This window comes from Vipera berus (assembly GCF_964194415.1).
Source record: "Vipera berus genome assembly, chromosome: Z".
NCBI classification, from domain to species: domain Eukaryota; kingdom Metazoa; phylum Chordata; class Lepidosauria; order Squamata; family Viperidae; genus Vipera; species Vipera berus.
Genome location: NC_138205.1, coordinates 58,958,822 through 58,986,366, shown reverse-complemented (window position 1 = coordinate 58,986,366; position 27,545 = coordinate 58,958,822). Strand labels below are relative to the sequence as shown.

At 46.0% G+C, this 27,545-nt stretch overlaps 1 long non-coding RNA gene across 2 annotated transcripts in view; it reads right to left on the bottom strand.

Annotated features, from left to right (window-relative positions):
• The window catches only part of LOC308678266, a 70,336-nt gene extending 44,855 nt beyond the window's left edge, over positions 1-25,481 (bottom strand). For both annotated transcript variants that reach the window (XR_014028629.1, XR_014028630.1), the window contains exons 1-2: positions 25,356-25,481; positions 25,092-25,136 (exon numbers count right to left, since the gene is read on the bottom strand). This is a non-coding gene — a long non-coding RNA (uncharacterized lncRNA). The remainder of the gene's footprint in view (positions 1-25,091; positions 25,137-25,355) is intronic.
• Between the last annotated feature and the right edge of the window lie 2,064 nt (positions 25,482-27,545).

The following is a 27,545-nucleotide window of genomic DNA, read 5'->3' as shown; positions in this document are numbered from 1 at the left end:
GAAGCAGCATGGAAACCCCCTGGTCCTCCCCACCGGAAAGCCTCAAGGCCTATGATGGCCTCAAAGCCTGCCTAGCCAAGACTGCTACAGCAGGGCTTGAAGCAGCCATCCAGGCCCTGATTGCGGCCCTGGAAGCCAAAAGGACCGCGGCCTCGACATCGGGGGTAGCCAGCATCCCTCGCTACCCCTAGAGGCCTCCAACCCTCTCCCCGGGGCCTAAATGCCGGGAGGCGTCCGGCCTGGAGCCTCCCAACTACATCCTGCAACCCCAGAGGGCCCCCAGTGAACCCCCGGGCCCTCCTGCCTACTTTTTGCCACCGCCCAGATGCCCTGCTTGCCAGATGGTCTTCGGGGGGGCTCCGGATGAGGCCCCCTCCTCCATCACCGTCTTCAGCCGCCTCCAGGGTCTTCAGGGCCAGCTATGGGCTTCTCAGGGCAATCCAGGCAATCCGGGCAATCCATGTGCCATCCAAGCCCCATCCTGCGATCTTTGCCCCCCGGTGAGTGTTCCAGTGCCGGGGGGGGCTTCAGGAGGAATCTTCTGGGCTGCTGCGGCCTTCAGCCCCTCTTCAAGCCCAAATTCCGGCCTACAGGCCCAGGGCTGGGCCTAGCACAGAAGCAGGAAGCGCTTTCTCCGCCCCCTGGGCTGAAATGAGCTCTGAGCATGCCCAGTCGGGGCCATCCAAAAATCAGAGAAAAATACCACCATCTACCAGCAGAGGGGTCCCTCTTCCATTCACATCAATGGAAAATTCACAGAACTTTATAAATGGATTAAGAGCCAAGGAAAATTCTTTTTTATCTGCTCCTGCATTCTTAAATAAATTTGAAAAACTGCAACTTGGGAGGGAAAATTTCAGCAGATGGAGTAAAGAAGTGCAGATGTATCTATTAAAGCAAGGGACTCTAGAGATGGTTCTGGACCCCCCACCTCTTCCCTGGGGACCCCAAGAAGAGTGGTATCATAGGAAAGCATACACCACTCTACTGAGCTCACTGGATACTAACTTGTACTTGAGCATTCCAGATGGGCTCACAGCTGGTGACGTTTGGCAGTTATTATACAATTTATTCAACAGCAACAGCATCGGTTCGATCACCAGACTTACAACTGAGTTTTATACCACCAGACTCAGATTTGGAGCTAACATGGCCGAACACCTGGGAAAATTGAAGGTGCTCAGAGCAGAACTGATGTCCAGAGACTACCTTGTACCTGAGGCGAACACGGTCGCTGTCATTCTGGCTTCCCTGGACAAAAATTGGAGCAGTTTCATTGTTTCACTGGAGGGGACCAGGAAGGAAGCCATGACTCTATCCTACCTCGCAGGGAGGCTCATTGAGGAAGATAGAAGGCGAAGAGATGCAGGAGAATACGCCCGAGTCACCACCCAGCGAGCCAGCAGGAGGCACCACAACACAGAGCAGGTTAATGCTCTACTTAAGTGTTCCATCTGTGGCTCTGAGGGGCATCTGAAGAAGGACTCCCCCCATCACCAACAAGGCCCCAAGCGCAGTCCCAATCAAGGAAGGGGCAAGGGGCAAGGAAGGGGGCGTGGCAGGGGCAAAGGTAGTGCCAAGGGCAATTTTGTGCATACTTGTCCTCTCACCCCCACCACAAAGGCTGATAGCCCCACTGACTTATGGTTACTGGACTCTGGAGCTTCATCACACATTACCAATATGAAACAAGGGTTTAAAAGGTTAAAGAAAATTAACTCATCTGTCAAGGTGGCCAATGGTGATAAGGCTTTGATTGTTGGGGAGGGCACTGTTTCTGTACCTGGGCTGGGAAAAGTTGAAGGGGTATTGCATGCTCCCTCCATTGCCAACAACCTTTTAAGCATTATCAAATTATGTGACGATGACAGGGTGGAAGTTTTATTTCGCAAAGGGGGAGGTCATGTCATCCGGAACCAGAGGGTCATTGAAAATATTGCCATCATAAATGGTTTGCCATACTTCTCCCCTGAAAAACCACCCAGAGAGGACAGTCCACCGGGTGCCCCCTCAGAAGGGGCCTGCGCACGGGAAGAGTGAAAGCCCCCACAGCCAGCCCCAAGACTGTCTAAGGAGCGCAAGGCCGAAGCGGTTGCACCCAAGCCACCTCAGCCAGCCCCACAACTTTCCAAGGGCAGTGTGGACAAGAAACCCGAATCTCAGCAGGCACCTACAGCACCGCTCAAGGCAACCAGAGCCAAGAGGGTGTCAGTGGGGAAGCCGCTCCATGATAAGTGTGCCCATCTCTTACACCGAAGATTAGGTCATGCGAGCTTCCCTGTGGTTAAAAAGATGGGAGAGTTTGCTGAGGGAGTCCAGCTCAAGGATTGTGAGGTGTTCCTGGACTGTGCCATCTGTAAGAGGACAAAGAGGAAGGCTGCCCCCATCCCTAAGGTGTCACTGCGTAAGGCCCAATACCCGTACCAACTAGTACATGTTGATTTGGTTGGGCCATTCACACCATCCCTAGGGAAAAGACAGTATTTTCTCACTGCTGTTGACGATTTTTCACGATACGGCCATGTGTATACCCTCACAGAAAAATCTGAAGCCTTTGACGCCATTAAATCACTGTATGACTTTGTAGAGACCCAGTATAAGACCAAGATCGCACAACTGCAGAGCGACCGCGGGGCAGAGTTCATGTCCCGAAAATTCCAGGACTGGGTAAGGCGTAAGGGCATCCGCCATTTTCTTACCACGCCATTCACTCCCTCTCAAAATGGCATGGCAGAGAAAAGAAATGGAATTCTGCAAACTATGATGCGTAGTCTGATTGCAGATGCTGGGGTTGCAGAATCATACTGGGCAGAGGCGCTGCACTACGCAAACTACACCTTAAACCGCACCTGGAGCAGTGTTGTGGACCAGACCCCATATTTCCTGGTCTATGGTAGGAAACCAAGTCTAGGACACTTGCGTGTGTTTGGCTCCTATGCTTGGGTGCACATCCACAAGCAGCTGCGGAAGAAGGGGAGATCTGTCTCCCAGAGACTGAGGTTCTTGGGCTATGCTCCTGGCTCCAAGGCCTACCGTTTCCTGGGAGAAGGGGGCAGGATTGTGACTTCCCAATCTGCCTCCTTCGAAGAGGACTCCAATTGGACCCAGATCCACTCGAATGATCTGAGCCCATATGTCAACCGACCCAGCAAGGACACACCGACCACGACATCACCTGAGACGACCACATACCCTGCCACCGACGAAAGTGAGGAACATGATGAAGATGTCATCCTACCTGGATCAGATGGGGAGGATGAGCCGTCCAGTCCCAAGGGGGAATACACGCCGTCTTCACCCCCAGCGACACCTCAGAGACCCGCGGAAGAAAAGGGCGGTGAGTGGCAGAAGGTCAGGAGATCAAAGCAGTCCAACAAAGGGATCCCACCAAAGAGAATCGACATTGGGCACATCGCGTCTGTCAACAGCATTGTGGTCACCCCAAAATCCTTGTCTGACATCCAGGAGCTGCCCATCAAAGAACAGGAGAAATGGCAGCTCGCGATGGAGAAGGAGATGGCGAGCTTGAAAAAGCTCAAGGTCTTTACCCCCAGCAACCACCAAAGGAGAGGAAAGTCATTGGCACAAGGTGGGTTTTCAAGGCCAAACCACTTGCCAATGGCCTCTACCTGTATAAGGCCCGTTTGGTAGCTCAGGAGTTTGCTCAGCGCTACATGGAGGACTATGGGGAGACCTACTCTCCAAACGTCCAGGCAGAGAGCGTCAAGGACACCCTCGTAACTGCAGCCGCTCTGCGGGAGGAAGTCTTCCAATTCAACATCCAGACGGCTTACCTCCACGCCAACTTGGACCGGCAGATCTACGTGAGGGCCCCTCTTGGCTACCAGCAGGAAGGGGGAAATACATGGTTGCTCCACAAAGGGTTATATGGCCTTAAGCAGTCAGGGAAACTATGGTATGACTGCCTTAGAAAAATTTTAGAACGAGTTGGTTTCACGGCATCCCATGCAGATGAATGTGTTTTCACACGAAACTCCAAGGGTATCACAGAACGGGTGTTAGTTTATGTGGACGACCTCCTATATGTAGGGCCTGACAAGGAAGGGTGTGACAAATTTGCCAAGGCCCTGGGGGAAAAGTTTACCCTGAAATCTTTGGGGCGGGTTGACAAGTACTTGGGTGTGCACATCTTGGCCACTAAGGGGGGGGGTTCGCTCTATCTCAGAAAGAAAAGATAGAGGAGTTATTGTCCAAATGCAAAATGGCAGAATCTAACCCAACGCGTAGCCCGATACAAAGTGACTATTACAATCACACTCACAAGGACGGTCCTGAGTTCACAGATAATAAGCTTTACAGATCTGTGATTGGCTCCTTGCTATATATCAGCAATTGGAGCAGGCCTGACATAGCTTTAGCTGTGAATCTACTGTCCAGGCATGTGGAACACCCAAAAGAATTCCACTGGACTGCTGTTAAAAGGGTACTTAGGTACCTCAGGGGCACGACCGATGCTCTCCTTGTGCTGGAACCAGAGAAGGGGAAGATGGCCCAGCTCTCCACTTACTCAGACGCAGACTGGGCTGGCGACACCAAGAGTAGACGGAGCACCTCTGGTTTCCTCATACTGCTAAATGGCTGTCCTATCCATTGGCATGGTAGGCAGCAAAAATTTGTTTCTTGCTCCATGGCCGAGGCTGAATATGCCAGCCTGTCAGACACGGCCAATGATTTGATTTGGTTCGATGCTCTGATAACGAGCATCTGGGCATCTCCCCCTCTGCCCATCCAAATTCAAGAGGATAATACGGCTGCAATTGCAATCTCGGGGGCATATGCAGTGGGCTCTAGGTCCCGCCACATAGACATACGCTATAAAAATGTCAGGCAGCTTATCAAAGAGGGGTTTATACATGTTGAGCATTGTACCATAACTGACTAGATAGCTGATCTGTTCACCAAACGTGTTCCCATTGACCGGCACAACCTTCTGTGTAAGCGTTTGTGTTTGGTCTTCTGAATGTGTTTATGCATGTCTATGACACCTGCTCGCCCCCTCACACACATTCACTGGTCCCTGTCATTGGCTGGCAAGAAGGGGAATTGTTAGATGTTTTGTGCCAGCCATGGCAGTTCCCCAAAAAGGTCATCAGATGGGAGCAAAGAGGCTTCTTTGCTCCCACTGGTGGGTCAGGGGTCCCTGGCCCCTGCAGCCCCATTGGTGAGAGAGTTTTATGGTAAGGGAGGGGCTGAGACCCCCCATAAATACCTTTGCTCAAGGGGCTGCTCTCTGCTTGCTCTCTGTTCTCTTTGTTCTTTCTTTTGCTTGCTTGCTTATCCATGAGCTCAACCCAGGCATGGATGCCTCCATGCCAGGGAACTCTTTCTATTTACTTTATCGTTAAATAAAGCTTTGAACGATTGCATTCCTGCATGATGCCTTTTACTTGGAAGCACCTTAACGAAACATCGACCTTGTGAGACCATCTCACATAGACTCCCAGAAATTTAAAGGAGGAAACTCTCTCCACACAGTCCTCCCTGATGTAAAGTGGGGCAGGTTCCTCCTTTTTTCTCCGGAAGTCTAACACCATCTCTTTCTTCTTGCCAATGTTTAGGTGCAAGTTGTTGTTACTATACCATATGGATAGTTTTTGTACCTCTGCCCTATATGCTGTCTCATCCCCACCTGTAATAAGACCCACCTCAGTTGTATCATCTGCGAACTTGATTATTGCAGTGGCTGGGTCAGATGATATACAATCATAAGTGTATAAAGTGTACAGGTAGGGGCTAAGCACACAGCCCTGTGTCGTGCCAGTGCAAAGCTTCAGGGGGGTGGACAAAGCAGACCCGACCCTCACTGTTTGTAACTGATCCCTAAGGAAGTCTTGAATCCAATCGCAGATGGCGGGGAAGAATTTCAAGTCAGTCAGCTTCTTGATGAGAATGCTCGGCAAAATGGCATTGAAAGCTGAGCTGTAGTCAACAAAAAGCATCCTGACATAACTTCCAGGTCTCTCGAGATGACTTGCTACAGAGTGTAAAGCAGTAGCTATGGCATCATCTGTCGACCTATTTCCCCTGTAGGCAAATTAATGTTTATCAAAGTCCAGTGGGAGGCATGTCCTAAGATGTTGGAGAACCAATCTTTCAAAGCATTTCATGACTACAGACGTTAATGCAATAGGTCTGTAGTCATTCAGGCACTCAACTGCAGTTTTCTTTGGGACTGGGACAATGGTAGCTGCTTTCAAGCACGATGGTACACATGCCGTTTGCAAGGAGATGTTAAAAATCCTTGTCAGGACCCCTGCTAATTGATCGGCACAATTCCTGACCACTATCCCCAGCACCCCATCTGGGCCTGCGGCTTTGCTGGGATTCATAGCCTTCAATACAGCTCTCAGTTGGTGTTCACACGGGGTGAGTGGCTGAGAGTCTGAAGGCCGGCCAGCAAAGGCTACGGGGTCTGGTCTTTTAACCTCGTAGCAGGCGAAGAAGATATTCAGCTCCTCAGCCAACAAGGCATCGGTGTTTGCCATGCTCCTCGTGCTGCCCTTATAGTTGGTTAAGTGCTGCAGTCCCTGCCATACTTGCCTCGGATCGTTATTCGCTAAGTGGTTCTCCACCTTTTGTTTGTATTGTTGTTTTGCCATCCTAATGCCTCTTCTGAATTTGCCCTGGCCTCTCTGTATGCATCCCTGTCCCCTGCCTTAAAGGCAGAATCCCGGGCTCTCAGGAGTGTTTGTATCTCTGCAGTCATCCAGAGTTTACAGTTCCCATAAACTCTAATGCACTTATCCATTGTTACTCTGTCAGTGCATGTTCTAATATAAGAGAGTACGGCATCTGTATATGAATTTAGATCTTGTTCTTCAAATACACTCCAGTCAGTGGTTTCAAAGCAGTCCTGCAACTGACTGAGAGCACCCACTGGCCAGGTTCTGACCCTTTTTGTGACTGCCTGAGTCCTTTTCCTGAGAGGAACATACTTTGGGCACAACAGGAGTGAAAGATGGTCAGATGTACCCAGGTGGGGAAGAGGGAAAGCTCTGTATGCCTGTTTCAGATTGGAATACACATGGTCCAAAGTGTTCTTCCCTCTGGTGGAAACTTGCACATAGTGTACAAACTTAGGGAGAACTGTCTTCAGACAAGCTTGATTGAAGTCCCCAGCCATGACAAGAGCGCCCTCTGGGTGAGTTTGCTGCTGCCAGGTGATGATGTCATACAGCTTAGAAAGTGCCATGTTGACATTGGCATCAGGTGGAACATAAACAGCTATAATAATTACCACAGTAATTTCTCTAGGCAGATAGAAAGGCCTACATATAACAGTCATAAGTTCCACACCTGGGGAGCAATACGTGTATGCCAATCTGCTGTTAGCACACCATTCCACAGTGTATATTGGCAGAGCCTCTTCACAGGCTCTTAGATAAGAAAGCTCCATGGGAATGGACCAGCATTCATGAAAAAAGCTTCCAGGACTTAAAGGCACTTTTGTCAGTTAAATCCACTGTAATTCATTTTAGGTAGTCTAAACCAGTCTGTTTAGCATGTGATGCATCTCCTTATGGGGTGGGGGCAGTCTTGAGTCATTTAGAAAAGAATGGAACACAAGTCCCTATTGCATTTTATTCAAGGACACTGTCCTCTGCTGAGCGTAACTACGCTCAAATTGACAAAGAGGCCCTAGCCATTGTAGCTGGAATAAAAAAATCCCATGACTATTTATATGGCAGGGACTTCACGGTCTTTACAGACCACAAACCACTGTTGGGACTCTTCACAACAGATAAACAAATCCCCCACATACTTTCCCCAAGAATGTTGAGATGGTCTATTTTCTTATCTGCATACATATTTAAATTGGTTCACAAACCTGGTAAAGAAATGGGCCATGCTGATAGCCTCAGCAGACTCCCACTGCCACTAATGGAATCAGACCCCGCCCCTGCGGCCAGAATTCTGTCCATTCAGGACCTGCCAGAATTTCCCCTCCATGCTGGGGACATTGCTGCAGAAACAGCTACAGATAGAACACTTAGAGTGCTTTCATGGGTACACACAGGGTGGTTAGATAAAAGCCCAGGCTCTGAGTTTCAGAGTTACTTTGTCAGAAGACATGAGCTATCAGCCCACAAGGGGTGCATCCTATGGGGAAACAGAGTCATAATCCCCTCTTCACTGAGAGATAGGGTTTTACAGTCATTACATGAGGGCCATACAGTCATTGTCAGAATGAAAGCTTTAGCAAGAAGCTACCTTTGGTGGCCTGGCCTTGACAAGGACATTGAGGCACAGGTACATGGTTGTTATACATGCCAGTAATCTAGGCCTGAGATGCCACATGCCCCAGTTCACAGGTGGGAGGAAATGCACACTCCCTGGTCTAGAATTCACATAGACCATGCTGGACCCTTTCAGGGGCAGCTCTTCCTCATAGTGGTGGACAGCCACTCCAAATGTCTGGAAGTAATTCCAGTTGCAAACATGACTACTGCTAGGACCACCCAGGTGCTGAGAAAACTCTTTGCCAGGCATGGTTTGCCAGATGTCTTAGTTTCAGACAATGGGGCTCAATTCACTGCTGCTGAATTTCAGGCCTTCCTAAGAGCAAATCTTATCAGACATGCAACGTCTGCCCCCTTTCATCCATCCTCTAATGGTCAAGCTGAATGCATGGTGAGAACCATGAAGGAATTGCTTAAATGCATAGTAACAGGTGATTGGCATCACAGACTGGCAGATTTTTTACTCTGCCAGCATTCTACGCCCTGCACTGCTATAGGCAAAAGTCCTGCAGAACTTTGTTGGGGGAGGCGACTGATCACTAAACTGGACTGGTTGCATCCAGATAGAGTGGCAGCAGAAGCCTCTTGACCAAAACCCTCAAGGGGGCTGCAAGTGGGCAATTGGGTATGGGCGAGAAACTATGGACATGGGAATCTGTGGGTTCCTGGTAAAATTACCAAATCATCTGGTCTCCTTTCTTATTAAGTGGGGCTGGAGGGAGGGCGAGTTGTCAGATACCACAGTGATCAACTCAGGAAATGGTTTCCAGAATGACCACTAAGTGAGGACTATGTCATAAGTCCCTCCCAAAGTCCCCAAGCTTGCAGCCAAGCCAGCCCATACATGGACTCTCAAGACTTCCTTCTTAAGCAATGAGGAACTGGGTGTAGAGGAGGGGAGTCCAGAAATGCAACATGGATCCCCTGACGGAGCAAGCCAACCAGACTTTAACAACCGCTGTGCCAACTCTGCTGATCAGTCTGACTCTGGGATGGGCCAACCTGGAGAGGCCAGCCAGAGAGCATCTAATTCCTCTGACTCAAGGGACAATGGTCTACCTGGCCCAATGAATAAGCTGGTAGACCAGAAAGTGACTGGAACGCCAAGGTGTTCCACAAGGGTATGAAAGCTTCCTTCTTATCTAGCTGATTATGTTGTAAAATAAAGGAACTATAATGTTGTCTGTACTGTTAACTTGTCACTATACTGAAACAGTATTGGAGCTATGATGTTAACTGTCTTGTGTGCTATAATGGAAGTCTATTCATTCTGGCTAACTGATACTATAATGTATTTATTTGATTTATATACCGCCTTTCTCCTGGAGGACTCAGGGCGGTGTACAGGGCAATAAAATAAGAATACATTAGATAAATAATTCTAAAACCCAAATCCATCAGGCCAGGCCGGCTTGTTCGAATAGATAAGTTTTTAGATCACGCCGGAAGGAGCGAAGGTCGGGGGCCATCCGGAGTTCAGCTGGTAAGCGGTTCCAAAGGATTGGTGCACCCACCGAGAATGCTCTCCCCCTGGGGGTCACCAGCCGACATTCTCTGACCGGTGATACCCTGAGGAGGCCCTCTCTGTGGGAACGTACAGGACGGAGGGACGTTGACGCCGGCAGTAGGTGCTCCCATAGGTAATCCGGACCCACGCCATGTAGGGCTTTGTATGTCATCACCAGCACCTTGAATTTCACTCGGAAGGCAACTGGAAGCCAGTGCAGCTCACAGAGCAGAGGTGTAATATGGGAGTATCGGGAGACCCCCAAAAGAACTTGTGCAGCTGCACTCTGCACCAGCTGAAGCTTCCGAGTGGTTCTCAAGGGCAGCCCCATGTAAAGAGCGTTGCAGTAGTCTAGACAAGAGGTTACAAGTGCATGGGTGACTGTACGCAAGGCATCCAGGTCCAGATAGGGTCGCAACTGGCGCACCAGACGAACCTGGGCGAAGGCCCATCTAGTCACGGCTCCTATATGATCTTCTAAGGAGAGCTGTGAATCTAAGAGGACACCCAGATTGCGAGCCTTATCTACGGGGGGTAATAACTTGCCCCCAATATTAAGAGATGGAATAATCTTAATTTCCTGACATGCCGGTATGTACAGCCATTCAGTCTTGTCCGGGTTGAGTTGAAGCCTGTTCCTCCCCATCCATTCCCGGACCGCTTCCAGGCAACGGGACATCACGTCGAGGGCATCACTGGTGTGGTTTGGGGTCGAGATGAAAAGCTGGGTGTCATCAGCATACTGATGATATCCCACTCCAAAACCACGGATGATCTCACCTAGCGGCTTCATATAGATGTTAAACAGGAGAGGTGAGAGGACCAACCCCTGAGGAACTCCATAAATGAGAGGCCTCGGGGTCGATCTCTGCCCACCCGCCAACACCCACTGTGAACGTTCCAGAAGGTAGGAGGAGAACCACTGAAGAACAGTGCCTCCCACTCCCAATCTCCTGAGACGCCGCAGTAAGATACCATGGTCGATGGTATCAAAAGCCACAGAGAGGTCTAATAGGACCAAGACAGAGGAATAACCCCTGTCCCGAGCCCGCCAGAGATCATTCATCAGAGCGACCAATGCCGTCTCCGTGCTGTGTCTGGGCCTGAAACCCGATTGGTACGGGTCTAGATAATCAGTATCTTCAAGGAACAGAGGAAGCTGATGCGCCACTACGCTCTCAACAACCTTCGCAAGAAAGCGAAGGTTGGAGACCGGGCGAAAGTTGTTTAAAACAGCTGGGTCCAGGGAAGGCTTTTTGAGGAGGGGTCTCACCACCACTTCTTTCAAGGCTGTGGGGAAACTGCCCTCTTTCAATGAAGCAGTTATCACTGCATGGATCCAGCCTCGTGTCCCATCCCGGGCCGCATAAACCAGCCAGGAGGGGCACGGGTCCAATAAGGATGTAGTGGAGCTCAGCTTCCTCATGATCTTGTCTACCTCGTCCAGAGTCACAGGATCGAACTCTTCCCAGATAACATCAACAAGACTGTCCATGTTCTCATCGTCAGATTCTGCCCAGTCAGAATCCAGACTGGTCCGGATCCGAGCGATTTTGTCCAGCAGATGTTGGATACAATGTTAACTTGTATTGTTTTACAAATAGTTGCTATGATGTTAAGTCTTGTAACTTGTATTGTTTGCCAATTATTGCTATGATGTTGTCAAATCTAAGAGGGGAAGGGTGTTATGTATTGGGCTCAATGGTAACACCATGTGGTAAGCTGGAGCAGCTAACAGCTCTCCAGCAACCCAGACTCCAGGTCTCCAGGGCTGCTATTGGCTGCCCCTAGGGGGCAATGGGTTGCTTTAAACCTATTGGCTGCCACCTAGGGGCCAGGCTATAAATTGCTGCAAGCTGCAGCCCAAAGTTCAGTTCAGATCCTGCAAGCAATAAACCATGAGCTTTGCTGAACTCACTTGCCTTGTCTCCTTTCCTGCGCGAACCCACTACACAACACTAACATTATTCAGAGATTGGATGATCTAAAGGAGGCACTGACAACAACTCAATCTACAGCAAAGCCTGAATTTAATGTGGCTTCACCAAATGCTCAGACGTGTGACAATATATTACCCAACAATCTACCATTTCCTCAATAGTAAAGAAAAAAACACAAATTGTTACACACGGTGACAGTGGGGTAACTGCACTGACTTACTCAGACCCTGATAAACAGCAGAAAGACAAACTGTCCCATCTTACAGTGCACTCTAAGCATACAGGCTTTAAGGATACAATCCATTTTCCACCTTCACTTGAATCAGAAGTGCCTTTAACATCTCCTCACAAGATGTCCCCCCCAACTGCATCCCCTCCAAAATGGCCATAAATCCATATGTGTTCTAGATGGGGATTCTGCAGAGATAATTGCTAAAGGTGAAGACTCTGACCCAGCTATCAGATGGCAATCAGAGGCAGAGACAGAGGCATGCCTCAGTGCCCCACAAAAATAGTGGGACTACCTTTGCTGTTGTGGATGATGTCCCATAATCTCACAAAACTTGTCTAATTCTTGGTTAAATGCATCTAAAACCAAACAGTATTTAACTTTCAATGACAACATCACCCATCATAATTACCTTCCAACAAGTGCCCCTAATGAGAACATGAACTTACTATATGAAGATCAGTGCAAGAAAAATACTTTAAACATTATGTCATGGAATGTAGCTGGGTGGTATCGACTTAAAGGCCTTTACTCTGATCCTCTGATAGATAAGGATATCATTTTGGTGCAAGAGACTTAGACAGTTGATGATCTCCTGCTTAATGGCTATCATTCATATAAGCTAGAAGCAAGGCCAGGCATAATATAGAGCAGGTAGCCACCCTTAAGTACCTAGGGGTGGTCATACATGCCACTGGCTCATGACAAGCACATGGAGAATATGCGGCTCCCTCTGGCCAAAGATCAGAGAACCACATCTATAATTTTTCTCCCCACAAATGGAGGACAGTTAAGCCGCAATTAAGTTCTTTCTGGCTAAGTCACTACCACAGCTTCTCCATGGGACCTTACTCAGACCCTCAGCTTTGTGTTTCACATCATTGTAAAGAGTTCAATTCAAATTTATTAGAACAATCTCTAGATGTTGCGCTGTGTCTCAAATGCACTTATGCCTCTGTAGACAGGATTGATAATAGTCGAATCAAGAATCTGTACAGCTTCTTTAAATATCTGGCTAAAGTTTAATTTCTTTCTGCAAGGCCTTGCCCCATTAATCTCCTTACTTCCTCTCTTTCTCTCTGTCTCTCTCTCCCTTTCTTGAAAGTCCAAACATATGTGTCCTCCTTCACCCGCTAGCCTTCTGCAAAGCACAAACAGACACCACGTCCTACTTGTCTTCTCCAAACTCACGCCCACCATCACTTCCAAAGGCCATCTGCTCGCTCTCTCGCTGCACTCCTACCAAAACCTGCTTTTATAGGTTCCCCTCTCCCTGTCCAGCTCTCACAGCTGTTCCCATGAGAGCGCTGCTGGATTCAGTTTCCCTGCCCTCTCCAGTTCCCATTAGTCAGGCGCACATGGAGATGGAGAGGGGAGCATCTGTCTGGCGTGCATGCTGTCAGAAAGGGTTCTGCATACCTAATCTGGCATGCATGCCATAGGTTCACCAGCACTGGTATAGGGTCTCCTGTTTGAGCAGGGGGTTAGACTAGAAGTTTTCCAAGGCCACTTCTGGCTCTATTCTGATTGATGAGTCTGTTATGTACTAGGCTTTTGGAATATCACCACGTGCTCTGGTGGAGAACCAATGGTTCTCCAGCATCTCAGACAGGACAGCGCCAGTCCTGCTATTGGTCAACTTTGGGCAGCAAGTATAGCTTCAATCCGATTGGTTAATACCATAGGGCCTGGCTATATATATTGAGGCAGGATGACTTCAATCTCTCAGTACAGTTTCTGCTTAAATAAAGTATGTGTTCGTCTGTACTCCTCTGCGTGTTCTCATTCCTGCTCATCAGAGTCCATGGCATAATAGTGGCTATGAAGGTGGGATCCTGCTTCTCCGCCTGAGGGCTGAAGTCACGAGGGGACGGCATTACTTGCTGGAGGGAAGAGGCATCTCCCCCCCCTCTCTAGCCGGCTAGTAAACTACGCTAGCGGCCAAGTGCTCAGAGGAAGCGTTCCCTGAGACTTGAAGCAGGATCCAACAGCAGAGCAGGAACTGAGGAAAAATGCCAAAAGTCGGTAAACTCAGAGAGTTCGACATCAAACATCCAGAAGATTGGCCGTCTTACCTCTCACAGGTAGAAAATTACCTACGAGCTAACCAGATAGCAGAGGAAGGCCTAAAAGCTGCAAGATTGCTGTGTGTATGTGGGCCAGCGACTTTCGATTTAGCTGAGAACCTCTTTGCGCCAATGCCCATCGAAGCAGTATCTTTTGCTGACCTGAAGAAGAAGCTGAACGGGCATTTCCAGCCAAAAATGTCGGAAATGGCCTGGTGGTTTAAATTTGACCAACAAGTGCAGCTTCCTGGTGAGACAGCATCTGAGTTTATTGCAGGCCTAAGACAGGCTGCACATCTCTGCAAATTTTTGAATTTGGAGGAGCGTTTGAGAGACCGACTTGTCTGCGGACTAAGAGACAGAACTTTGCAGCAGAAACTATTTGCCAGACCAAACCTCACGTTCACTGAAGCACAAGATGAGATCATGGCTGATGAAGCAGCCGGTGGTGCAGTACAAACTGTACAGCCCACCAAAACCCCAAAGACAGAAGTTTCCATCCACCACGAGGTCGCCAGTGGCACTGGAGAATCGTCAGAAGAAGAGGAACCCAAAATCAACAAACTCCAGAGACAGCCAAGCGAGCAAAACCACTGAAATCAACAAAGAAAGAACAATTACAAGGCAGTTCTCTTACTGAGATGTAAAGGGTGCAGAGGCAACCACTCCCGCGCAGACTGCAGATTCTGTTCGGCCACATGCAGGGCTTGCGGTAGGACCAGGCACATCGCGGTGGTATGCAGGGCTTGCCAGAGAGACAGGCCACCCAAGCACCAGTCAGAGTAACCGACTAGGAAAGGTACTGGGGCCCTGGGTCCAGTCAGTGTGGGGTTCTTCAGGAGCCAGAGAAGCGTTTGTTGCACCAGGGCTCGTTGTCCCCTTAAGCCTAAACTTAAGCTCTCAGTAGAGCTACAAGGAATTCCATGCAAAATGGAATTGGACTCCAGCTCGGAGGTCTCAATTATTTCACAGGACACATTCAACCATGTTTGCAGATGCAGCAACCAGTGGGCTACATTAAGACCGTCAGACATTATTTTAACAGATTTTCAGAATGCTCAGGTTAAAGGTAAGGGTGAAGCCACTGTATTGGTGAAATTTAAAGGGTTTTGGGGGCACCTGGATGTCATAGTAGTAGAGGGCCATAGAACAAGTCTTATAGGACTTGATTGATTTGAGGCTTTGGGCATTCAAATAACGGGCATTAACTGGACACAGACAGCAGATCTCAAGGCTGTTTGTGAGGAATTTGCAGATGTGTTTGAGTCAAAACTAGGAACTTGTACTGGGCCACCCATCTCTTTTAAGTTAGATCCTAACATTGTTCCAATAAGAGTCAAACCTCGCAGAGTTCCTTTCGCCTTAAAACATAAAATTGATACTGAAATTGATAAGTTGTATTGCAAGGTGTATTGCAGCCTGTTGATGGGGGGAGTGGGAAACTCCTATTGTCACCCCACTAAAGCCCAACAGAGAGATTCGCATTTGCGCAGATTACAAATGCACCATAAAGCTTTAAAGCAACATGCATACCCGGTCCCGATAGTCAGCCATATTCTTGCCTCTTTGCAAGGGGGCACCATTTTTGCTAAACTCAATTTAGCGCAGGTGTATCAGCAGCTGCCAGTAGACAAGGCTACAGCCGCGGCTCAAACTATAGTGACTCATAGAAGAGCATTCAAAGTCAAACGCTTGCAGTTTGTGGTTAACGTTGCACTGGCATCTTCCAAGTAATTATGGAATGCACACTTTAAGGAATTCAGGGTGTCTGTCCTTATTTTGATGATGTTCTCATTGCTGGGGAATCCCGAGAAGTATTGGCCAACAGGCTCAGAGCTGTGTTACAAAGGTTACATGATGCGGGCCTCATGTTAAAGAAAAACAAATGTAGTATTGGGGTTTCTTCAACGGAATTCTTAGGTTTCCATATTGATGCTAGTGGGATTCACCCCACTGAGTCAAAAGTTAAGGCCATCAAAATGGCTCCTAGGCCACAATCAAGGGCAGAACTGCAAGCATTATTGGGCCTCCTGAATTTTTATCACACATTTATACCTCATAAGGCTGCAATAGCTGAGCCCCTCCACAGGTTACTTGATAAAAAGGCCCCTTGGAAGTGGACTGAATTACATGAAAAAAGTTTCCAGGATCTAAAGGCCCTCCTTTCAGAAAAGTCCACTGTCACTCATTACATTGAGTCTAAACCTGTTTGCCTTGCATGTGATGCATCTCCCTATGGGGTGGGGCCAGTCTTAAGCCACATTAAGAAGAATGGGGAACAAGTTCCTATTGCATTCTATTCTAGAACCTTATCTGCTGCTGAGTGTAATTATGCACAGATCGATAAAGAAGCCTTAGCCATAGTGGCTGGAGTAAAAAAAATTCATGATTATTTATATGGCAAGGATTTCACTGTCTTCACTGATCACAAACCCCTTTTGGACTTATTCACCTCTGATAAGCAAACTCCCCACATACTGTCTCCAAAAATGCTGAGATGGTCTATATTTTTAGCTGCTTACAGATTTAAGTTAGTTCACAAACATGGAAAGGAAATGGGCCATGCAGATGGCCTCAGTAGATTACCACTGCCACTAATGGATCCTGATCCAGCCCCCGCTGCTAAAATATTGTCTATTCAGGATTTACCTGAGTTTCCCCTCCATGCTGGGGATATTGCTGCTGAGACTGCTACAGATAAACCTCTGAGCAGAGTATTGTCATGGGTACACATGAGCTGGTCGGAAAAAAGTCCAGGCCCTGAGTTCCAAAGTTATTTTGTCAGGAGACATGAATTGTCTGCACTTAAGGGTTGCATTTTATGGGGCAACAGAGTTATTATTCCCACAACTTTGAGGGACATAGTCTTACATTCCTTACATGAAGGCCATCCAGGCATTGTACGGATGAAAGTGTTGGCTAGAAGCTACCTGTGGTGGCCTGGCCTGGATAAGGCTGTAGAGGATCAAGTTCATGGTTGCTATACCTGTCAGAGGTCTAGGCCTGAAATGCCTCAGGCCCCAGTTCATAGGTGGGAGGAAACACATACCCCCTGGTCCAGGGTTCATATTGACTACGCTGGGCCTTTTCAAGGACAGCTTTTTATGGTAGTAGTGGATAGCCACTCAAAATGGCTGGAAGTAGTTCCAGTCCCTAATATGACTACTGCTAGGACCATCCAGGTGCTGAGAAAACTCTTTGCAACACATGGGTTGCCTGATGTTTTGGTTTCTGATAATGGGGCTCAATTCACTGCTGCTGAGTTTCAGGCTTTTCTCAGAGCTAACCTCATCACACATGCTATGTCTGCACCATTTCACCCCTCTACGAATGGACAAGCTGAACACATGGTGAGGATAATGAAGGAGGTGCTCAAGCGCATCATCACAGGTGACTGGCATCATAGACTGGCAGATTTCTTGCTCTGTCAACACACTACACCCTGCACAGCTACAGGAAAAAGTCCTGCTGAGCTTTGATGGGGACGGCGATTGATTACTAAACTGGACAGGTTGCATCCAGACAGTGGCATACAAAGCCTCTAAACCTAAACCCCTGAGGGGGCTGCAAACAGGTGATTGGGTTTGGGCCAGGAACTATGAGCGTGGAAACTTGTGGGTTCCTGGTCAGGTGGTCAAAGAATCTGGACCCCTATCTTACAAAGTGGGGTTGGAGGGAAGGTGACTGGTCAGAAGGCATATTAACCAACTTAGAAAAAGATTCCCAGAGTGGTCACTAAGTGAGGACTCTGGTAAAAGTCCCTCCCGAAGTCCTCAAGTTGGCATCCAGGCCAGCTCACACCAGTACCACCAAGGTTTTCCTTCCTCAGTGGAATGTGATCCAGAAGAGGAGCATGGCAGCTCAGAAGTGCAACATGGAACCCCTGACCAGGCAAACCAGCCAAATTTCAGCGACCATTGTGCACACTGCTAAACAGTCAGACTCTGGGGTGGCCCCACCAGAAGAGGCCAGCCAGAGCAATGCAACTCCCATAGACACAAGAGCTCAGGGGGACATGGGTCTACCCAGCCCACTGGGTAAGCTGGTAGACCACAAAGTGACTGGAACACCTAGGTGCTCATCCAGATCACATAAACCCCCAGCATATCTTAAAGACTATGTTGTAAAATAAAGTGATGTGTAACTGTATGACAATCTGCTACTATCTACAGAAATTGGGGGCAGATTTAACTGCTGTATGGCATACTCATTGAGATGTTGTTTTATCTCTTTGTAGTATATTGCATTGTCATATCATTCATTAATATCTTTGTAGTCCACTCTACAAGACACGTCTGAGAAGGTCGTGTAAGGACTTCTAATTACCTTAGCTTACAAATCATCACATTTAGTATTGTTTAATATTATTTAGTTTGGGCCTTGACAATTGTCAAGGGTATTATAGTCTGATCTTAGGAGGGAGGGGTGTTATGTACTGGGCTTTTGGAATATCACTACATGCTCTGCTGGAGAACCAACGGCGACAGTCCTGCTATTGGTCAACTTTGGGTGGCAAGTATAGCTTCAATCCGATTGGTTAATACCATAGGGCCTGGCTCTATATATTGAGGCAGGGTGACTCCAATCTCTCAGTACAGTTTCTGCTTAAACAAAGTATGTGTTCATCTGTACTCCTCTGCATGTTCGGCTTGTTCTCGTTCCTGCTCATCAGAGTCCATGACATAATAAAGTCAATCTTGAATCCTGTCAGGGTCAGACTCCAAGCTATGGGCACTACACATAACCACTGCACCATCAGAATATTTAGGACATTGTAATGAAAAATAAGACACATTGATCTTTTTAGAATTTAGATGAAGAGATGACAATTTGAATTTGACTTTTCTGTTTAAACTTTTGGAGGATATGAATTCAGGGGAGAATTTTATAAAATGGTCAAAATTGATTAGGTTACACAAAAGCATCCCCTTCATGGATTACTGCCTTGTCGTGGCGAAGGGGCTTGCGTAATTCAATGAAGCTATGATCTATGCCGTGCAGGGCCACCCAAGACGGACAGGTCATAGCCGAGAGTTCTGACAAAACGTGATCCACTGGAGAAGGAAATGGCAACCCACTCCAGTATCTTTGCCATGAAAACCCTATGGACAGTACCAAAAGGCAAAACGATATGACGCTGGAAGATGAGCCCCTCAGGTCGGAAGGCGTCCAGTATGCTACTGGGGAAGAGCAGAGGGCTAGTACTAGTAGCGCCAGAAAGAATGAAGCGACTGGGCCAAAGCCGAAAGGACGCTCAGCTGTGGATGTGTCTGGTGGTGAAAGGAAAGTCCGATGCTGTAAAGATTTTTTCTCCATAGGAACCTGGAATGTAAGATCCATGAATCAAGGAAAGCTGGACGTGGTCAAACAAGAGATGACAAGACTGAACATCGACATCTTAGGTATCAGCGAACTAAAATGGACAGGAATGGGTGAATTTAATTCAGATGACCATCAGGTATACTACTGCTGACAAGAATCCCTCAGAAGAAATGGAGTAGCCTTCATAGTCAATAAAAGAGTAGGAAAAGCAATACTGGGATACAATCCTCAAAATGACAGAATGATCTCAGTTCAAATCCAAGGCAAACCATTCAATATCACAGTAGTCCAAGTCTATGCCCCAACCACCGGTGCTGAAGAGGATGAAATTGACCGGTTCTATGAAGCCCTACAGCACCTTATAGAACTAACACCAAAAAATGATGTCCTTATCATCATGGGGGATTGGAATGCTAAAGTAGGAAGCCAAAAGATAACCGGAATAACAGGCAAGTTTGGCCTTGGAGTACAAAATGAAGCAGGGCACAGGCTGATAGAATTTTGTCAAGAGAATACGATGGTCATAGCAAACACTCTTTTCCAACAACCCAAGAGACGGCTCTACACATGGACATCACCAGATGGTCAACACAGAAATCAGATTGACTATATGCTCTGCAGCCAAAGATGGAGAAGCTCCATACAGTCAGTAAAAACAAGACCAGGAGCTGACTGTGGCTCAGACCATGAGCTTCTCCTTGCAAAGTTTAGGCTTAAACTGAAGAAAGTAGGGGAAAGCACTAGGCCACTCAGGTATGAATTAAATCATATCCCTGTTGAATATACGGTAGAGGTGACAAATAGATTTAAGGAATTAGATCTGATAGACAGAGTGCCTGAAGAACTATGGACAGAGGTTCGCGACATTGTACAACAGGTAGCAACCAAAACCATCCCAAAGAAAAAGAAATGCAAGAAAGCAAAATGGCTGTCTGAGGAAGCTTTGCAAATAGCTGAGGAAAGGAGGGAAGCGAAAGGCAAGGGAGAAAAACATAGATATGCCCAATTGAATGCAGAATTCCAGAGAATAGCTAGAAGAGATAAGAATGCCTTCTTAAATGAACAGTACAAAGAAATAGAAGAAAACAATAGAATAGGGAGGACCAGAGATCTTTTCAAGAAAATTGGAGAGATGAAAGGAACGTTTCATGCAAAAATGGGCATGATAAAGGACCAAAATGGCAGGGACCTAACAGAGGCAGAAGAGATTAAGAAGAGGTGGCAAAATTACACAGAAGAACTATACAAGAATGAGCTTAACGTCCCTGATAATCACAATGAGGTGGTCACTGACCTCGAGCCAGACATCCTAGAATGTGAAGTGAAGTGGGCCTTAGAAAAGCTGAGCAACAACAAAGCTAGTGGAGGTGACAGTATTCCAGCTGAGCTATTCAAAATCTTAAAAGACAGTGCAGTAAAAGTGCTACACTCAATTTGCCAGCAAATTTGGAAAACTCAACAGTGGCCACAGGATTGGAAAAGATCAGTTTACATCCCAATTCCAAAGAAAGACAGTGCCAAAGAATGTTCAAACTATCGCACCATTGCACTCATTTCTCATGCTAGTAAAGTTATGCTTAAAATTCTACAAGCTAGACTCCAGCAGTATGTGGATCGAGAACTACCAGAAGTACAGGCAGGATTTCGAAGAGGCAGAGGAACTAGAGATCAAATTGCCAACATACGCTGGATCATGGAGAAAGCTAGGGAGTTCCAGAAAAACATCTACTTCTGCTTCATTGACTATGCTAAAGCCTTTGATTGTGTGGATCATAACAAACTCTGGCAAGTCTTTAAAGAGATGGGCATACCAGACCATCTTATTTGTCTCTTGAGAAATCTATATGCGGGCCAAGAAGCAACAGTGAGAACTGGACATGGAACCACTGATTGGTTCAAAATTGGGAAAGGAGTCCGGCAAGGCTGTATACTTTCACCCTGCCTATTTAACTTATATGCAGAGCACATCATGAGAAAGGCAGGGCTAGATGAATCAAAAGTTGGAATTAAGATTGCCGGAAGAAATATCAACAACCTAAGATACGCAGATGATACCACTCTAATGGCAGAAAGTGAAGAAGAACTAAAGAGCCTCTTGTTGCGGGTGAAGCAGGAGAGTGCAAAACCTGGGTTGAAACTTAACATTAAGAAAACCAAGATCATGGCATCTGGCCCTCTCAATTCCTGGCAAATAGATGGGGAAGAAATGGAGGTAGTGACAGATTTTATTTTCCTGGGCTCCAAGATCACTGCAGATGGGGACTGTAGCCAAGAAATTAAAAGACGCTTGCTCCTCGGAAGGAAAGCCATGGCAAATCTAGACAGCACACTAAAAAGCAGAGACATCACCCTGTCAACAAAAGTGCGTATAGTCAAGGCTATGGTCTTCCCAGTTGCAATGTATGGCAGTGAAAGTTGGACCATAAGAAAGGCTGAGCGCCAAAGAATTGAGGCCTTTAACTATGGTGCTGGAGAAGACTCCTGCAAGTCCCTTGGACTGCAAGGTGATCAAACCGGTCAGTCCTAGAGGAGATCAATCCTGACTGCTCTTTAGAAGGCCAGATCCTGAAGCTAAAACTCAAATACTTTGGCCACCTAATGAGAAGGAAGGACTCACTGGAGAAGAGCCTAATGCTGGGAAAGATCGAGGGCAATAGAAGAAGGAGACGACAGAGAATGAGGTGGCTGGATGGAGTCACTGAAGCAGTAGGCGTGAGCTTAAATGGACTCCAGAAGATGGTAGAGGACAGGAAGGCCTGGAGGAATGTTGTCCATAGGGTCGCGATGGGTCGGACACGACTTCGCAGCTAACAACAACAACACAAAAGCATATTTTAACTCAAGAAAAACCATCTGTACATGTATGGATTAGGTGTAACCTGGCTTAATAACACTAACTGCAAGAGGGATCTTGGAATCCTAATGGACAGTCACTTAAATATGAGCCAGTACTGTGCAGCAGCAGCCAAAAAAGCCAGCACAATCCTAGGTTGCATTAACAAAGGGACAGAATCAAGATCGTTTGAAATATTAATACTGCTTTGTAAATTGTCCTTCTCTTGATTATTTTGGTTTTTTGAAGTACCGAATAGAAATAGAAGACTGGATAAGATGATTATGGGAGTAAAAGTTTAAAAAGAAATGTGTAAATTATGTGTTTTTGCAAATAACATGATGTTAGTTTTGGAAGATGCTTTAAAAGGAATTGAAACATTAAATTAAAAGAATGTGGTATATCAATGGTTCTTCTATATATAATTGTTAGAGAGGCTTAAAGTAAATAAAATGATTTGTTTTGAATATTGTAAGACTAAATTTGAACTAGAATTGTGCGCAAATGATGAACATGTAACTCAGCACAGAACCCTACATTTCTTGCAAGTGAACTACAGTACATTTTGTGGAAAAATCCCAGTGTTCAAATTTATCCTGATTTTTTCAAACCTTAAGATTAAGTTGGCAAATTTGTTAAGCATTTTTTCTATCCCCTTATCTAATTCATTTTAAAGAAATGTTTACTGGGCCCTGGAAAAAAGTCTCTCACTGTATACTTTCCCCATATAGACATAGTTTCCTTAACGATTGCATGTTGGAGTTAATCTTGTGTCCACTTATTGGTGGAAATATCTCTTCAACTACAAACAATAAAAGTCCTATTGTCCATGATAGGTTACTTTAAATCCAACCCGGTGCTTCCAAACTTTTGAAAAGTAAGTTATAGCATATTATGCACAATTTTCAAATTGGACAGAATCTATCAAGTGTCAGGACCCACCTCAATCCACATCTTAGGAAATAAGAACTCTTGGATGCAAGTTTAGTCCAAAAGGAAAATGTTTACTAGGATGGAATCGATTGTGGCAATACAAGACGGAATCTAACAAAGTTACATTTCCATCCTATATAAAGCATTCCCATTTCAGCCCCCTCCCCTCATCCATTTGGTCAGGCTCCCATCATTTACTTATGTGTTAGGCCCTTCCATGGGAAAGGGAACTCTCCTTGTTTTTATTGTTATTGCTTCTTCCTTTTCAGTTGTAAATGAAGATGCGATCCAGATCTGTCTCTCCCCCTCGCTCCCCCAGTTCAAACGCTTCCATGTTGTTTGAAGTTCTCCTTAAGTAACCATCCTCTCCCCCCCCTCGGAGAGATGGCAGAATCCCCAGAATAAGCACAATGTTCTACCTATACATTTATGAAATGTGATATAAATGGATTATGGCATCAAGTCCCTTAGCTTTTGTGCTTCAAGATTATAATCATTCCTGCTCTTCTGAATTCCTTTAACAGAGGATGGATAAGCATTAGCTAAACTCTCAACTTTTTGTTCTTATTAATATGTTCTTGTTAGGATTTTAAATTGATTCAGAATGTTTTACTCATATGAATCAAAAATAAGGCAAGAAGTTCAAGAAAATGTTTTAAAAATGTGATATGGAATGAAAGTATAGGGAATACTTTAAAAAAAATGCATCTCCAGTTTTAATTTGTAAGAATATCTACTCAATTGGAAGGTCAGATAATTCATGCTAGGGCACTTTTGAATCCAGTTCAGTATTGCCAAACCTTTGAAAAGTAAGATACAGCATATTATTTCTCTGATTTAAAATTGGAGATCCAATTTTACACTAAACTGAATGCAGTTTTCAATGGTTGGAAGAAAATTTGTTGAGGAAAAGAAGAGTGAATGCTCGTCCTCTGAATGCTATTGGACTTTATGGAGTAGCCCAGTGATGGTGAAACTTTTAGAGACTGAGTGCCCAAACTGCAACCCAAACCCCACTTATTTATCGTTGGGTGCTGGGTAGGCGTGGCCCATTGTGTGGGCATAGCCACTGAGTGGACATGGCTGCAGTGGTCATGACAGACTGGTCATGTTGCTCATGGGGAGGGATGCCTGTGGGGCCCGGGCATGGTTGGGGGAGATTCAGGGGGTCTCTGGCAGGTGGGACAGTGGGCAGGAGGCTCGTCCTGCAGGGTGAGGTGAGGCAGGGGGCAGGGCAGGGGTGCCATTTCCATTCAGCATTTCTTGCAGACATCTCATGACCCAAACTAGGTAACATCAGCAGTGCCAGAAAAGAATGGGGTTTGTGGAGTGGAGGAGATGAAAAGAAGAGGAGGAGGGCAGTTGTGGGTTCCTTGGTCCTCTGAGCTTTGTGGCTTTCTTATAGATGTCTCATGACCCAAACTAGGTAACATCATTAGTTCACTTATTATCCCACTTTGAGTCCTGAAACGTCTGCAAGAAAACCACCATCCTCAGAGACACCTTCCCTAAGGACCCTTTATTTTAACTCTGAGCCAGAAATATTCTCCTTGATTGGCATTCTGGACCATCACAGGGCAGAAGAACCTGCCTGGCAGGACCTCATTCTTCTTTCCCATTGGGCACATACCAATGCCGAACTTGCCATCCTGCCGGTGGCTAGGGCTCTCGCCACCATCCACCCACACTCTCTTCATGATTGGATGGCTTGTCCGGGAGGTTGAGGCAGGCCAGATAAAAAGATAGGTTGGGCCATAATTTAAGGACCCCTGGGCTAAAGCTTTGGTGGCTATGTCAGAGAAGAGAACTTCGCAGCTCTGCCTACAGAGCCACCAATACAGTAGGTGGAGTGCTGGAGGCTCGTGGAGTGAGGGCGCTGAAGTAGGTGGTTGGGCCATTGGCAAGAGCAATGCGTCTGAGCAGAAAGCGGCCTCAGATCAAGTAGGGCAGATAAGGAAAGAAATCCTTGCTCCCCCCCAAAATTTCCTGTCTTTTCTTACCTGACTCCCAGCTCTGTACCGTTTCTCCTTCACGATCCGTTGCCGCTGCCACATGCAAGGAAACAAAGGAAGTTTTTTTGGGGGGAAAAAGGTCAATCAATTTCAACTTTGTGATCTTTGCTGCTTTGGTCGGCCTGCCAGCCCCCACCTCAACGCCCTGCCCACCACCACCCAACCCATCCTCCCGCCACCATGCAGGGTAAGGTTGCTGTGCCTGCCCCCACCCAGATGCCCTCACCTCCTGCAAACATTTTTTTTACTAACCTGCTGTCACGTTTCTGATGGATGAGCTTTTCAAAGAACTCTGAGGCATCAACGCTGCTAACATTGGATGTTCTTGCTTTGACACCTGCCTTTCAGCTGCATTCCATTTCTCATTTCGCTTCTCAGCTTTTGCTGCGTGTTTTTGGGACTATTGGTAAAAAAGAAAAGTTCCAACAGTCTTTCTAACTTCTTGAGATCTCATGAGAAGTTAGAAAGTCTGATAGAAGTTTTTGTTTTTTTAACCGATAGTCCTACAAACATGTGGTGAAGGCTGAGAAGCGAACAGAGAAATGGAATGCAGCTGAAAAGCAGATTAGTAAAAAAAAACACTTGGGGGAGATGGGCGCGGGCGCGGCAACCTTACCCTACATGGGTATTGATGCAGATTGCTCATGGACAGGACTGAAAGCCTAGGACTTGGGCGACGGCATGTGTGCCCACAGAGAAGGCTCTGCGTGCCACCTGTGGCATGCGTGCCATAGGTTCGCCACCACAGGAATAGCCACTACAATCAGAATTGTGTTCAATATCATAGAGAGAGATATTGGTTTTAACTCCTACTTTAAGAATAACTCCTGATTAGTAAAAACAAGCCAGAGCAATGAACACCCTCTTCAGCAAGTGAATAACTGTGCTATCTCTCAGTAGTTCAAGTGACTGTAATACCAAGCATGCTTAGGACATAAAGCAACTGCCTCTAAAGGTGGACTAACTATAGCCTTGATTGATTTCCTTATTTTAATTTCTCATGACATATTATCACTAATACTAAGGGTTTTGTTCTAATCAAATGGAAATATTCCACCCTTTCAATGTGCACTATATCATAGAATTATGCTTCAAATTATGCTTTTTAATAAACAAGATTTATTCCAAACTTTATCAGAAAGGAAAGAGTGAGGACAGGAACCTCTTTCCAGAGCTGTTTGTAATACAATATTATTGGTTTATGCACTATGAGAGGGAAATGACCTTCCTGTCATTTATTTGCTGGGAATTAAATCCAAATGTTTCTAATATGACTGTCTTCCAAGAAAATAAACTAGGATTGTTGATAGCCCCTTCCTCTTGAGGTTTTCATCTAATGTTTTCCACTGTCAAGCTTTCATATTTCATGGTGAGCCAATAATTTAACCCTTTGCTAGTTTTGTGATATTCCATTAGAAGCAGAAATAGAGCATTCTATGAGGAATCTTTAAGCAAAGTAAGTTCTTTTTTGGCAGTTTGGCTGTGACAGAACACTATGAGAAAAATTGATTTCCTTTGCTGTCCTCCCTCTACTACCTATGTGTCATTTCTTTCTTATTTCCCTAATTGCTAGTTTCTTTGCAGTAAAGACAGGCAGATCAATGGGGTTAATATAGAAGATTGCTAGGAGGCCGAATATCATTGATTGATCAGCAGGAGAAGAGTCCTACCTTCCACAAGTTTTTGCTTTCCTCTTCAACATTCACAGCAGCTCTGTTGACATGATCTTCAGTCCTGTCAATCTTCTCCTGCTGAGTCTGAATGCAAAGGAATTACAAGTGAGGTTTCCCACTGGGGAGTAGCAGTAAGCCAATACATACCATTTTAATGTCTGTAAATCAGGCTCCCACAGAAACTTCCATCTGCTACTCTCTGCAACCAGCAGTCTTAATGGCAGTTCATTAATAGCTTCTGATTAGCTGTACTGAAAGCAGAAAATTACACAGAGGAATAAATTTAGCTATTAGGCAATAAAATAGGGCAATATTATATGGCAATGGTTGAAAGTTAAAGAAAATGACTGTTAAACCATATCATTCAATCTAATGGTATATGAATAAGTGAGCTTACAAACCAAAGGAAAAGTCAAAGATGTAATGTGCTGTTAGAATGCTATAATGTCATTCTATGTCTAGATAATCAATTTCCACAAATACATCATCTTTCTCCAGGCCAGCCTGTTTTGAAGAAAAATAGAATATTCCAGAGTTATATGGACCCAATATAGAACATTTTGTATCTCTTTACTCTTAAACTTACAATTTTCATTTCTAGTGACAATTAAGATTCTTATGTAAGTCATGTTCTCCTAATTATGTGGCTAAATCTTCATACCATATAGTTTTCAGGTTTTTTTTCCATTCATTAATTGGATTATGAATCCTAAGATAGTATCCATAAAAACAACTTGAGCTATCATTTTTATTGGTTACATTTTTCTTA